General features: G+C 39.7%; 1 protein-coding gene across 11 annotated transcripts in view; it reads left to right on the forward strand.

The window, feature by feature from the left end:
• Positions 1 to 749: 749 nt before the first annotated feature.
• VPS54 (VPS54 subunit of GARP complex) overlaps positions 750 to 14,180 on the forward strand; it is a 107,462-nt gene continuing 94,031 nt past the window's right edge. For 6 of the 11 annotated variants that reach the window (XR_011526041.1, XR_011526038.1, XR_011526039.1 and 3 more), the window contains exon 1: positions 1,106 to 1,246. The gene's annotated coding sequence lies outside the window, so the exon portion shown is untranslated. Of the gene's footprint in view, positions 1,247 to 14,180 lie in introns of all 11 variants that reach the window. The other 5 variants (XM_070572521.1, XM_070572526.1, XM_070572520.1 and 2 more) reach the window with 4 other exon arrangements.

Here is a 14,180-nt window from a genome sequence, read left to right on the forward strand (position 1 = left end):
TTTCTTTTTAAAAATATTCCAAGACGTTCCCTTTCTTGCAGATTGTATTTTATCGGATTAAGATTGCAAGCCCTCTCAAACCAAGTTGAGTTGGATTACTCTTAATCACAATGAGGATGTATTAATAATACACACACACTCAAAGTATCTCAGTCAAATAGCAGGAATAACCGATTTCAGTGCCAGAGAAGTGTGATAAGTGCCTTGGAGGAAGGCCTGAACCAGGGGAAAACTTAGAGTTGGTGGGGGAAGGCCTCAATAGACAATGTAGTTTTCAGAGTCCTGTGGGTTGTTGGGGAGGGGGTGACCTTTAACCTTTCAAAGAACATTTATTTAGGAAACTCTGAACAGGGTTCGCTTTTAGGGGATGAAAGGAGAGGTGGAGTGTAGTGGGAGTATCTACTTTAATAGGTCCTGGGTGATATGGGTGCGTTTGGAGTCGGCTGGTCTGGGGCGGGGGGGCCAGGGCCGGGCTGAGGGAGCGCGGGTCAGTCCCAGGGCAGGCGGAAGGCGGCCCCTGGCTGCCCCTGAGAACCACTCGGGTGGGGGAGGGGTCATGGGGAAAAGCTGAGTTCAGCGTGGGTTTGTGTCTTGGCGGGCAGGATTATTGGGGGAGACGCAGAGCATCGCGCGGGGTATTCCCCGCTCCGGGGGAACGCCGGGGGCGCCCGCGCCGTGGCCCTCCTCCCGAGGCGGCGAGCACTCCCCGCGGCCCGGGCCGCGGCTCTCCCGCCCCGGCGGAGCCGCGCGGTGGATTGTGGGCTGGGGGCTGCGGCGGCCTCGCGGCGGCCTCCGGCGCGGTCTCCCCGGACCTAGCAGGGCCAAGTCGGGCCGGCGGGGTGAGGGGAGCAGTGGAGCAAGGAGCAGAAGCGCTAGGGGTAGTGGTCGCGGCGCGGCGGCGGCTCCTCTGGAGGCCGGGGATGTGGGAGAGGCGGTGGCAGCAGCGGCGGAGGCGGCGCTGCGGACCCGGGGGAAACTGCTGGCTGACAGGACACCCGGGAGAGACGTGAGGGAGCCGCCGCTGCCGCCTCTCACCCCTGAGCGGAGCTGGGCTCGAGAGGGCGGCCCTGGGCTCCCCCGGCCGACAGGCCAGCCGGCGCGGGGCGGGGGCGGAAAGCCGGGCTCGGGCCTGACGGGGCTGCGGGCGGCGGCGGCCGCGGAGGAGCAGCCTCAGCGAGACGTGGAGGGCTGGAGGCGGCGGCGATGCACTAGGCCTCGCTCTGGGGCGGCTGCCCGGGACCCGCAGGTAGGTGTCCGGCCGGCCCCCCGCGGCCCCCGGCGCTTCGCGGCCCACCCTCACCCTCACCCTCAGTGGAGAGAGGGTCTGAGACCCCACCCCCTCTGTCTCCTCCCCGGCCCGGAGCGCACAGAGTTTTGGTCACAACTGACCGGCGCTGAAGCGTCTTCCATTCTCCTCTCGGCCACCTCCTCTTCCTTTTCACGCTCGCTCCGGGACCGGGACCGGGACCGGGACCGGGACCGGCAGCGGCAGCTGTGCTCCCCTCCTCCAGCCGGCGGCCTCAGCCGCTGCTCTCGCCCCTCTCGCCCCCTCCGGGATCCGGGCTCTGGAACTTCCACCGCCTTCTTACGTGCTGCCCCCAAACTTTCCCTTTCTGTTTCCAGCCGGGCCCTTAGCCTTCTTTGGATCCTACTGGAATAATTTAAATTTAAAAAATCATTTTTCTTCTTGGGGAAGGCTAACCTAAAGAGTAACGCGGTGTTTTGCAGTTTGGCAATTTAGCTCGCAATGATTTGTTAAAGAATTTTCTTCACTTCTGCTGCTTTCCATCTCTGCATTGATAAAAAGGCAGGCCTCCCCTGCCCTCCCATCGTTAACAAGGGAACTTTTGACTGCCCATTACAGTTTACCACTTGGTCTGTCCACGTGCTGAGTTCAGGATGATATTTTTAGAATTTTCGCTGACTCGGGTTGCAAATTTTTTTTTTAAATTCGCCTTTAACCAGGTTTATCTTCTGGTCTTTATTGAAGTTCTTTCGAAGAATTAAATTGTTGGTAGTGTTTTTGGTTTTTAATTGACTCTTTTTGATTTCTCAAACCCCAGGGCAATCTTAATCGTAAATGCTTACAAGGCAAGTGATAGCGTGATAGTACACTGAGAATTGTCTTATTGTGGTAACTTAAACTGCAGATTTTGATGGACGTTCAGGTTGACTTTTATAAATCTGATGGAGAGTTCTCATTGGAAAAGTACCTTGAGAGCTTTAATGATTTCTAAGCAGTTATGATAGAAAGATGGAATGATGGGATTTGTTTGTTTGACTCGATTTGTATTGCAGTGATAGTCTGATTTCCTAGAAATAGGTATTGATAGTTCATTGTAATCATCATAGCTTGTGATAGGTTTTGGTAAAAATGATCAATGTGTGCAAATTTTGGGTGATTGATAGTTGTGATTAGGGGATTAGATGTTTGCAGTTTTATTGTGATTTGGCTCTTTTTAAATTATGCTCTGGTAACTTCAGAATTATCACACTACCGGGACAGACAGTACAGTTTGAGGATCACTTTTAAGAGAAATGAAAAATGTCTTAATGGTTTTCTTTGTAAAGAATGCATCACAAGAAAACTAAAAAGACTGTCCATGTTTTGTTGTTGTTAATGATATTGATATATTTTGTTCTTGTGGAAGTATTGTTACTCTAGCATTTGGCTTTCTGAAATGTTTTTCATTGCTTTCAAATTATCCAAAGTTTACTAGGAAAAGATGATTGAACTTGCATATGTGTGTTTTCTGGAAAAGTAAAAATTTATTACTGAATAGGTATTAAGTTGTATGTCAGAATTAAAACCAAATGTTATATAATTCATGAAATGACAAACTGCAGAATTTGTTCTTAGTCTCATTTCTTTTCCTGTCAATAAAAGTTGATTAAAATTCCTTTTTCCTGCTTTTAGCTTTTTACAAACAACTTTATTGAGTAAAGTACACTCATTTAAAATGTAAAATTCAATGATTCTTTAAGTATATTTACACAGCATGGAACCATCATCATAATCTAATTTTTTAGAATATTTTCATCACCCCCAAAAGAAACCTGCCTATTAGCAGTTACTCCCCATTCTCCCCACCCCACCCTCAGGCCTAGGCAACCACTAATCTACTTTCTATCTCAATATTTGCCTATTGTGGTTCATTCATATAAATGGATCAGCTCACAGCTTCTTGAAAAATTTTTCTTTTAAAATCAATTTACATGTTTAAAATATTTTGAGTCAGAGAATAAACAACTGATCGCTGGTATTAATAAGTGATGTTTTAAACAACTGACATACTGTTTTCAGCATAGATTAATAATAAAGAATGGAGAAAGAAAAAAGTTAGCATGAATGGCTTCAGTGATCTCAAGAGGTGGTCTGGTCAGCTGGGAGTCAGTAAGTAAAAGTTGAAGGATTATTTTTGTCATCGAATATTAGGATATCAGGGTTAAAGGTTATCAGTTCACTTCCTCCTCGCTTCACAAATAGATGGCAGGAACCAGATGAGGAAATCTGAAGAGTAGAAGCTTGAATCTCTAGGATGCGTGGCTGAAGAACCACAATGTGGCCTGTAAGGCAAGAATTGGGGATTTGCAAGTTAGAGTTGTTTAGGTCTTCTTATGTATGTATTTGACATTTTACTAGCAAAGTGGGGAGAGAACTGGACATTTCCCCACTTTGGGATGGGGCGAGGAGGAGGGGACCAATGTATACACATAGATGACATCCATGTTACAAAATCCTGTAAAAATGCTTGAACTTAAAGGTGGATTCATATTCATTATTTAGGTATCTTCTTGTACTATTACCATCTTATTTTTTAAAATCCCAGATTTAACATCAAAATTAGTTTTTAAAAATTATAATTAGGGCTGGTTGGAGGCCTTCTTTTTCAAAGACCTGGACCCTAACATCTAAATCAATAGTCAGATGGGTGATTTTGCCCTCCAAGGGACATTTGGTAGTATCAGGAAACATTTTTCTTTGTCGTTACTGAAGGTGGGGTGCTACTGGCATCCAGCCAGGGATGTTGCTAAACATCCTACAATGCACAGAATATATCGCACCCCACCCTACCCCAAACATACAACAAAGAATTGTCTGATCCAAAATGTCAGTAGTATTGTTCTAAACCTATGGTTTGCATGATTCTGGTAAGGACCTGAGCTAGTGTTCTTGACTCCCACCAGATGGGAAAATGCTCTCAGTGGGCACTGTTTGATGGATTAGATTAACCCTTTAGGTCCTCTAGCAACTCTCTTTGCAGAGGGAGGCAAAGAGGGAAAAGTAAAAGGAAATCTATTTATTACGTAATGCAGATATTCTTTAGTCTGTTTCGTTGTCTTCAAATCTGAAGAAAAAATTTTTTTTCTGAAAATGGTAGCCTTATTTTACAGCACATTTGAACTACTGTTATGTTTTGAATTGTTCATTACTGGTGCATAGGTTTTTGAAATTGGCAATAGATATACATTAGTATTTTCTTTATCTGGACGTGATTTTTTTCCTGGTAGCTTCGACTGCCAAGAAAGTAGAGAAGTAAGCTAAGTGTTTTAATTAATTAATAATATATGTTATGAATGTCCAAAAAAATTCAAAGCTTATACATAAGTCTCATGGTTTTTTTTCTTATAGGCTCTACTTTCGACTCTTATTTGTTTTTAACAAGCTGTTTGGTGATGAAAGAAGAAAAGATTGACAGTTGAGATCACTTTTGCTATTTACCTGCTTTATGTCCTCAGATAAATCACTCAATCTTTTAGAGCCTCAGTTTTCTCATATATAAAATAGGAATAGTGATAGGACTTGTATTATAAGGTTATTGTGAGAATTAAATGAAGTAATGTGTGTTAAGATGCTATGCCAACTATAAAGTACTGTAGAAGTTAGGTACTACACCTGAAACTAATATAACGTTATATGTAAATTATACCTCAACTAAAAACAATAAAAGTTGATTACTTGTTTCAGGAGAATCAAATTAGAAGGGGATATAGAGGGTACCAAAGGCAGAAATATAGATAGCAAGGCAGAGAACAGTGACTGCTGACAACCTCTCTAGGGAGAAGAGAGAAACTCTAAAAATATATTGATAACAAAGTAATAAAAGAACTAGTGTTATCACTATAATCTGAAGCTCTTTAATATGGGGGCAAACTGACTTCCTTCAGTAGCTCCTGTGAGTATCACTTAAAGCTCAGTATAAAACTGATTATTAGAATGGTGAAATTAAGTTATCAAGGAAAGGTTACCTTGGATAAAAGAGCTGCTCCCATTTCTGGGCTACTAAAGGTTCTTAAAGGTCAATCAAGCTGGCACCCTTTGAAAGAAGAAAGCTCATCTCCACCATATTTTGAGTGTTGCTATGGACTAATGGATTCTTTTCTGACTCAAGTTTGTTTCAGATGCCTCTCTGTTCAAGGAAAGCTGTCATAAACCTTCTTCTGCATATCTTCTTATGCACATGTCCAAGAGTTTTTTCAGGGAAGATATTTAAGAATGAAACTGCTGGTTTGCAGGATATGTACATTTTCAATTTTACTAGAGAAGTGGTTATACCAATTTATACATTCTTCACCAGTGATTATATCCTGACAACTTGGTATTATGGGACTTGAAAATTTCTGGTGAGAGTTTGGAAGATGGCGGTATAGAAGGATCCTGAATTCATCTCCTCCCATGGAAACAACAGATCTACAACAACCTATGCTACTGTGTGCCCCTGAGCCTAGCAACCAGCCACATTGGGGGCCTGACCCACTAGCAAAACTGCAGTAGTGGTATGCTACTAGACCTCGCAGCCAACTGTGACAGGGGCTTGCCCTGCCCAATAAAGTGACTGTAGCAGCCACATTCGACAGAGCCTTACCACCAGCTGGCCAGGGAGTCAGCCTAGCCTACCTGTGCACCTGTAGCAATAGCAACCCTGCAACAACAGAAGGGCACACACAGCCCACACAGGGGACACACTTAGAGCATTTGGCATGAGTGATGAGAGGGGAGCATGCTCCTGGGCTCCATAAGGCATCTCTTACATAAGGCCACATTTCCAAGATCAGGAGACATAGCTGATCTATCTAACATATATAAATAAGCGCAGAGAAGTAGGCAAAATGAGGAGACAAAGGAATATGTTCCAAATAAGGGAACAGGACAATTCCTCAGAAAAAGAACTAAATGAAACAGATATAAATAATGTACTTGATAAAGAGTACAAACTAATAGTCATAAGGATGCTTACTGATCTGGGGAGAAGATTTGCTCCACACAGAACATCAACGAAGATTTGGAAAATATAAAAAAGAGCCAATCGGAGCTGAAGAATACAATAATGGAAATAAAAAATTCACTAGAGGGCATCAACAGCAGAGTAGATGACACAGAAGAAAGAATCAGTGATCTGAATGACAGAGGAGAAGAAATCACTCAAGCTGAAGAGAAAAAAGAAAAAATTAAAAAGAATGAGGACAGTCTGAGGGACCTCTGGGACAACATCGAGCATACTAATATCTGCATTATAGGCGTCCCAGAAGGAAAAAAGAGAGACAAAGGGGCAGAGAACTTATTTGAAGAAATAATAGCTGAAAACTTCCCTAACCTGAGAAGGAAACAGATATCCAGGTACAAGAAGCACAGAGAGCACCAAATGAGATGAATCCAAAAAGGCCCACACTAAGACACATTACAATTAAAATGTCAAGAATTAAAGATAAAGAGAGAACCCTAAAAGCTGGAAGAGAAAGGCAACGAGTTACATACAAAGGAAACCTCATATGGCCATCAGCTGACTTCTCAGCAGAAATCTTAGAGGCTAGAAGGGAGTGGCACAATATACTCAAAGTGCCAAAAGGAAAAACCTACAGTCAAGAATACTTTACCTGGCAAGGTTATCATTCAAAACAGAAGGAAAGATAAAGAGTTTTCCAAACAAGCAAAAACTAAAGGAGTTCACCACCACTATACTGCCCTTATAAGAAATGTTGAAGGGACTTACTTACATGGAAAAGAAAAGCCCACAAATAGGAATAAGAAAGTTATCAAGAAAAAATATCACTGGCAAACATAAATATACAGTAAAACTTGTATGAAGGTCAAAAGACAAAAGTAGTAAAATCATCCATATCTATGATAAGTGGTTAAGGGATATGCAAAAGCAAAAGAGGTAAAATAAGACATCAAAAGCATAAAATATGGCAGGGGGAGTAAAAGTGTAGGGCTTTTAGTTAGAGGTCAAACTTAAAAGACCATCAACTTAATGTAGATTACTGTTTTCGTAGGTTATTATATATGAACCTCATGGTAATCCCAAACCAAAAACCTATTATAAATGTGCAGAAAATAAAGAGAAAAGAAACGAAATATAACCTAAAAAAAGCCATCATATCACAAGGGAAGAGAGCAAGAGAAGAAGAAAGGAACAGAGAACTATAAAAACATCCAGAAAAAAAGTAACAAAATGTTAGTAAGTACATATCATAGTTACTTTAAATGTAAATAGATTAAATGCTCCAATCAAAAGACATAGGGTGGCTGAATGAATTAAAAAACAAGACCCAGATATATACTGCATACAAGAGACATGCTTCAAACCTAAAGATAGTCATATACTGAAAGTCAAGGGGTAGAAAAGATAGTCCATGCAAAAGGAAATGAAAAGAAAGCTGGAGTAGCAATACTTACATCAGACCATATGATCCACTATTCGACTTCTGAGTATTTATCCTAAGAACATGAAAATACTAATTTGAAAAGATACATGCACCCGCTATGTTCATTGCAGCATTATTTACAATAGCCAAGACTTGGAAACAACCTAAGTGCCCATCAGTGGTTGAATATGAATGGAAATGATGATGGAAATGATGATGAATGGAAAGAGGATGTGGGGTGTGTATATATATGTGTGTGTGTGTGTACACACACACAATGGAATACTACTCAGCCATAAAAAAGATGAAATCTTGCCATTTGCAGCAACATGGATGGACCTTGAGATATTATGCTAAGTGAAATAAGTCAGATGGAGAAAGCCAAGTACTGTATGATTTCACTCATATATGGAAGATGAAAACAACAACAACGACGACAAACACATAGCTATAGAGAATCGGTTGGTGGTTACCAGAGGGGATGGGGGATGGGGGAGTGTGGAAGGGGTCAGATGGCAGATGTGTATGGTGATGGATGGCAATTAGACTTTGGGTGGTGAACATGATGTAGTCTACATGGAAATCAAAATATAAAGATGTACACCTAAAGTTTATATAATGTTATAAACCAATGTTACCTCAAGAAAAAAAGAAAGTGCACTAATGATAAAAATAAAAATAGGGACCTGCCTGGTGGTGTAGTGGTTGTTTGCACATTCCGCTTTGGCGGCCCAGGGCTTGCAGGTTCGGATCCCGGGTGAGGACCTAGCACTGCTCGTCAGGCCATGCTGTGGTGGCATTCTACATAAAATAGAGGAAGGTGGACAGAGATGTTAGCTCAGGGCCAGTCTTCCTTACACACACACATGAATAAGTAAAATTAAAAATAAAATAAAAACATAACATTTCTGGCAATGAGGAGGTTAAAAAAAAGAGAAAAGATTACCTTGGTTTCAAAATATACTATTTGAAAAGTGAAAATATATAATTAACTTCAGAATTAAATTTTGCAGAAGTGACTTATTTGTACAAAAACTTTTGGCCTTTTCAAGAGTAAGCTACAGTTATCTGGGTTAATTCTCTTCTTGGGAATTATTCCTCTGTCTTCATTTACTATTCATGCCTCCCTTTATATTTGAAGGGTTTTTCTACCGCTGGTAATTGCTCTTCCAAATGCGAGGATTTAACTGAAGAAATAGTGGTTTTAAAGTTTCTCATATTTGTAAAATCTCCTCTCGTTCTAGGTTTGTTTCTTTTCCTTACTATTTTTCAATATCTTTTTACATAAAATGAGATACTTTTATTTTTCTACATGTCTCCTAGTCCATAGTTGTGCTGTGGCATTTAGAGTTGAATTAACTAAAGCTGCCCTCTTAGCCCAGTCGGCAGCATGTCAGTGTCATAATCTGAAGGTCCTAAGTAGAGCTGCATTAACTAAAATACATGAAATGAATGGGGAAGAATGTAATCTCTTACAATTTTGTTAACTGGTCAACTTTCCTTCACAATCATACAAAAGTAAGACTGCAGGTAAACAGAGCTCCAGCTCTTTGGTGAGATTTTTCTGGGGTAGTATGAAGGTATAATAGTTGGAGACAGTATTGAGAATAAGTCATGTAGTGGTATTGATGTTTTTTCTTTTTTTTTTTTTTAAGATTTTTTATTTTTTTCCTTTTTCTCCCCAAAGCCCCCCGGTACATAGTTGTATATTCTTCGTTGTGGGTCCTTCTAGTTGTGGCATGTGGGACACTGCCTCAGCGTGGTCTGATGAGCAGTGCCATGTCCGCGCCCAGGATTCGAACCAACGAAACACTGGGCCGCCTGCAGCGGAGCGCGCGAACTTAACCACTCGGCCACGGGGCCAGCCCCATGTTTTTTCCTTTTTTAATATGGTGAACTTAAAAAAATTGCATTTTAGAAAGTGGGGAGAAGTTTTCATGGCAAAAAAGATGCTACTGATTTGGGAAATTTTATATTCAAATAGTTGGCTTTTTGACTAAAAGGAAGTTCAGAGAATGTGTGTTTGTATATGAATATTATGGTGATGCATCATATTTTATCATGTTTTTCTCCTATAGAGTAAATAAAGTAAAATTTCGAAATCATAAGTATTTTGGGAAAGTTCATGTCTTGGTTTTGTTTTGCTTTGCTTTTCAGTTTGGCTAAACTGAGTGTGTAGATTGGGCCCAGGTTGTGAAGAGTTTTTAGACTTGATAGAAGGAATACTTAAGGAGAGTGAACTAATCAGATCTGAATTTTAGAAAGATAATTCTGAAGTTGAGTGAGGTTAGGACCAAAGAAGGACTTTTGGTTGGAGACTCTTGCAGTAGTCTAATCTGCAAATAAAATCCTGAGCTAGAACAGTGGCTGTTGGAATGGAGAACAAGGGATGGATCTGTGATGAATTTTGGAGGTAGAATCCATAGGACAGTCTAAGTTGGTATAGAAATTGAAGAATGGAGAGAGATTGGGGAGTCAAGTTGGCTCTAGAGTTTCTAACTTTGGAAACTGCATAGATGATGTTACCATTAACTGAGCTAGAGAAGGAATAAATTTGGGGGAAGTGAAGGAGGGGGTAGATGGATGATAGATAATGAGTTTAAGTTTTGGATATGTTGAATTTTAGGTATCTATGAGACTTGTAGGTGAAGATGAGCAGTAGGTAGTTATAAATTTGGTTGTAGGACACTGAAAAGAGGCTGGACTGGACTCTACTGAGTTTTCGCCATCTCCTCTACCCTTATCTGAGTTCAGGCTACTGTTATCTCTCACCTAGATTATTGCAAATTTCCTATCTGGTCTGTTCTAGTCTTAGTCTTCTTCAGTGCATTCTCTGTGATGCAATTAGTGATCTTTCTAAAGGGCAGATTTGATTGCATCATTCCTCAGCTTAAATTATTTCTGTAATTTTTTTTATCTTCACAATGAAGTCTGCATTTCTTACTCCTTTAACAGATTATAAATTCATTAAGTTCTCTACCCAACTTATCTCACTGGCCTATGACTCTCCACAACTCCCTCCTCCCTCCAAATATATAATTTTCTCAGACATCTGGATTTCTTGTGGTTTCTGGCAATAGGCTCTCTTTTTCCTTCCAAACCTTTGCACATGATGTTCCCTGTTCCTGGAGTTTTCTTCTTATCATGCCCTTTCTCCCCTCCATTTGTCTGGCTCATTTCTACATGTCTTCAGTTCTTCCTTCATTGGTTCATTTTTATTATTGAAAAATTTTAAACCTACTGAAAAATCAGAAGAATGGTAGAGTGAACACCTACACACACACACACACTTCCCTTCTGCCAAACCTGAATACAGGATGTAAATATCATGACACTTCACTCCTAAATATTTAAGAATGCATCTCCCAATTACAAAGACATTCTCTTACACAACCACAGTACCATTATGATACCTAAGAATATCAACAATTATTCAGTAACATTATTCAATATATAGTCCATCCTTAAGTTTCATCCTTTGTCCTCAAATTCTTTATAACTTTTTTCCCTGTCTAATGCAAGATTCAATCAAGGTTCATGCATTGCATTTGGCTGGGATGTCTCTTTAGCCTCCCCTCGTCTGGACCAGTCCCACTGCCTCCCTCTCTTCTTTGGTTTATCCTTTGAAAAGTAGCGCATTTGTCCTTGAGTATATTCCATATTCTGAATTAGTCTCTTTCTTCATGATTAGATTCTGGTTGGATGTTTCTGGCAAGATTACCACACAGATGGTATGTAGTTCTACCACTTTATCACATCAGGAGGCACATAAAATCACTTCTCTTAGTGATTCCAGCTTGACCACTTGGTAAAGGTGGGAACTTACAGATCTCTCTACTATTTAATTAATAAATAATTGATAGTGTGATACTTCATGGCATGTAAATATCCTGTTCCTAACAACCTTTTAAACCAGTGGTTTTAGCATCCATTAATGATTCCTGCTTGAATCAGTCATTGCATTGGAGGATTACAAATGGTGACTTTCTACTTCTTTCATTTCATCTACATTTATTACCTTCATTGACTTTTGAGGGCACTGAGGTCAGGTTAAATGAAGACTGACTATAGGCAATTGAATTTAGAAATCAGATCATTCCTCACCTTTTCCAAAACCAAGTGAGTGGTGAAGATGGAAGACAGATTGCTAAGGAGGTAGAACAAAGAGAGAATAGAAGTTTGCCAATGAAGGGGAGGCAAGAAGTAGCTTGAAGAGGCAGAGTTGAGGGAAAGAACTTTAGTACTTGAACATTTTTTTGATGGGCTGATGAGATTGAAGATAGGAGAGTCAGGGATAATTAATAGAACAAGGTCTCAGGTGAAATGAGGAGAGGTGAGATCAAGAACAGCTGGTTGTGGGGCTGGCCAGTGGCATAGTGGTTAAGTTTGCACACTCTGCTTTGGCAGCCCAGGGTTTGCTGGTTCGGATCCTGGGCATGGACCTACACACCTCTTGCCAAGCCATGCTGTGGTGGCATCCCACATAGAAGAACTAGAAGGACTTATAACTAGGATATACATCTATGTACTGGGGCTTTGGGGAGAAAAAAAAAGAGGAAGATTGGTAACAGATGTTAGCTCAGGGCCAATCTTCCTCACCAAAAAGCATAGAAAAAAAAAAAAGAACAGCTGGTTGGGAGGTTAACTCTGGAAAAGAGTAGACATCTATACTATACCTTAGGAAGTTAGGAGTTGTGTATAGGTGAGAATCAGATATGTTTGGATATGGAGGGAAGAAGTCATATCTGAGGACTTGGGGTTTTCTTTTTGGTATTAAGTAGAAAGACAGTTACTCTTTGAGGCTGGGATTGATGACGGTAAGGTAGGGGACATGAGGTGAGTGATGAAAGTTTGTTATAAATACTGTGGGGACTGGGAAAGAGAAGTGTTTCAAGATAAATAAGTGAAAGGACTGGTGAGCAGGGCCTCATCTGAAATTGGAGCTCATAAGTTTATAATCTGCCTATTTTACATAAAGTTTCCCTGGCAGTGTTCTGCAGCCAAGAACAAAGCAAAGACAGATCATATTGAAGATGGGTGAGGAAGGAGAGAATTGAGATACAACGGAGACTGCTGAAGTAATTGAACATGGGATGCAAGCTAAGAGGAGAAGCTACTAAGGCAGAACTGGGCTAAGAGACCCAAACAGTGGGGAAGGGTATAGAGGTAATGCCAAGCAGTGATTAATTAAAATACTAATTTAATATTGGTTTGAGTTATAGTAGTAATGAACTTTATAGTTTATACCTCAAACTAACATTTAATATTTTCAGTCTTGAGCCTCTTACTGATTCATTGCAGGTGAGTTTCTAGCTATTTTACTTTATTTTCTCTAAAAAGAAAATTTCTAGAAAGCATCATCTTTATTGTTACTTACCATTTATAAAGTACTTGTTTAGATTATTTGAAGACCCTACCCTTTACAGACCTAGATATAAAATGTATTTTACTAACAAAGATAAACTGTTAACTCTAGATTATTTCTGCTCTTGAAAGAAGCAAGGCAGGGATGATCCAAAACAGTGAATAAATGCAAGTGCCATTTTTGTTCTTAGGAATATATTAATATGTAATTTCTTCTAGCAGCTATTTTCAAGGTAGGGGAGATTATACAGATTTTATTTTAAATTTGCTTTTTTGTAGGCATTTAATATGTCTCATGGTTTACATATTTAAGACATATGTAATCTCCAGTAACTTTGGATGAGTGATTTTAGGATTTATTTGCTTATCTTTGGCCAAGACACAAAGAACCGAATACCAATGCTCTAATCTGATTCACTTTGACAAAAATTTCCCTGGTAATACAGTCATATAAATGGCGCAAAGGAGTAAAATAAAGCATTCAAGTTATATTTGGTTTTCATTGAATTTTTTATGTACTAGAGACAGATTTTATTTCAGTACAGTTTTATCATTCGATTGCAGGCCTGTGACCCTTAGTTAATTTCGCTGGCTGCTATATTATGTTATTTTAGTGTATTAAGTCTCTGATGAGTGCTAGGGAAAAAAGACATTGCTTTTATTTTGAATAACACATAGATTTAAAAACTATATATATATGTGTATAGTTTTTTGAAGAAATTTATGATTTTTATTTGTGATAAGAATGTCACACATGAAATATTTATTTGATAGCCATTTAAAAATAATTAAATTTAATATTGTAAATAGTTATACTTTTTATCCATCTAGCCAAGATTATTTCCTATTGTTCTTTCTTGTCACTAGATTGAAAGTAAATAAGGAACTTCAGGAAACACATACATTCAGAGTTTCCTGCAAGGCACCGGGTCTCATCTTTGTTAAATGGGAAAGTAAGAAAAAAGCAAATTAGATTAGTGCAACTTTGTTCTTATTTTCTGGATTCCTTTAGCTTCTTCCATACTCCTTTAGTGCAACTTTGTTCTTATTTTCTGGATTCCTTTAGCTTCTTCCATACTCCTTTAGTGCCCAAGATGAGTATACAAATACTTATTTATATGACAGCCATAATTTGTTAGTATTTCTTAAAAGCCCAGATCTTTGTTTAA

This window comes from Equus przewalskii, chromosome 14, assembly GCF_037783145.1.
Source record: "Equus przewalskii isolate Varuska chromosome 14, EquPr2, whole genome shotgun sequence".
Taxonomy (NCBI): domain Eukaryota; kingdom Metazoa; phylum Chordata; class Mammalia; order Perissodactyla; family Equidae; genus Equus; species Equus przewalskii.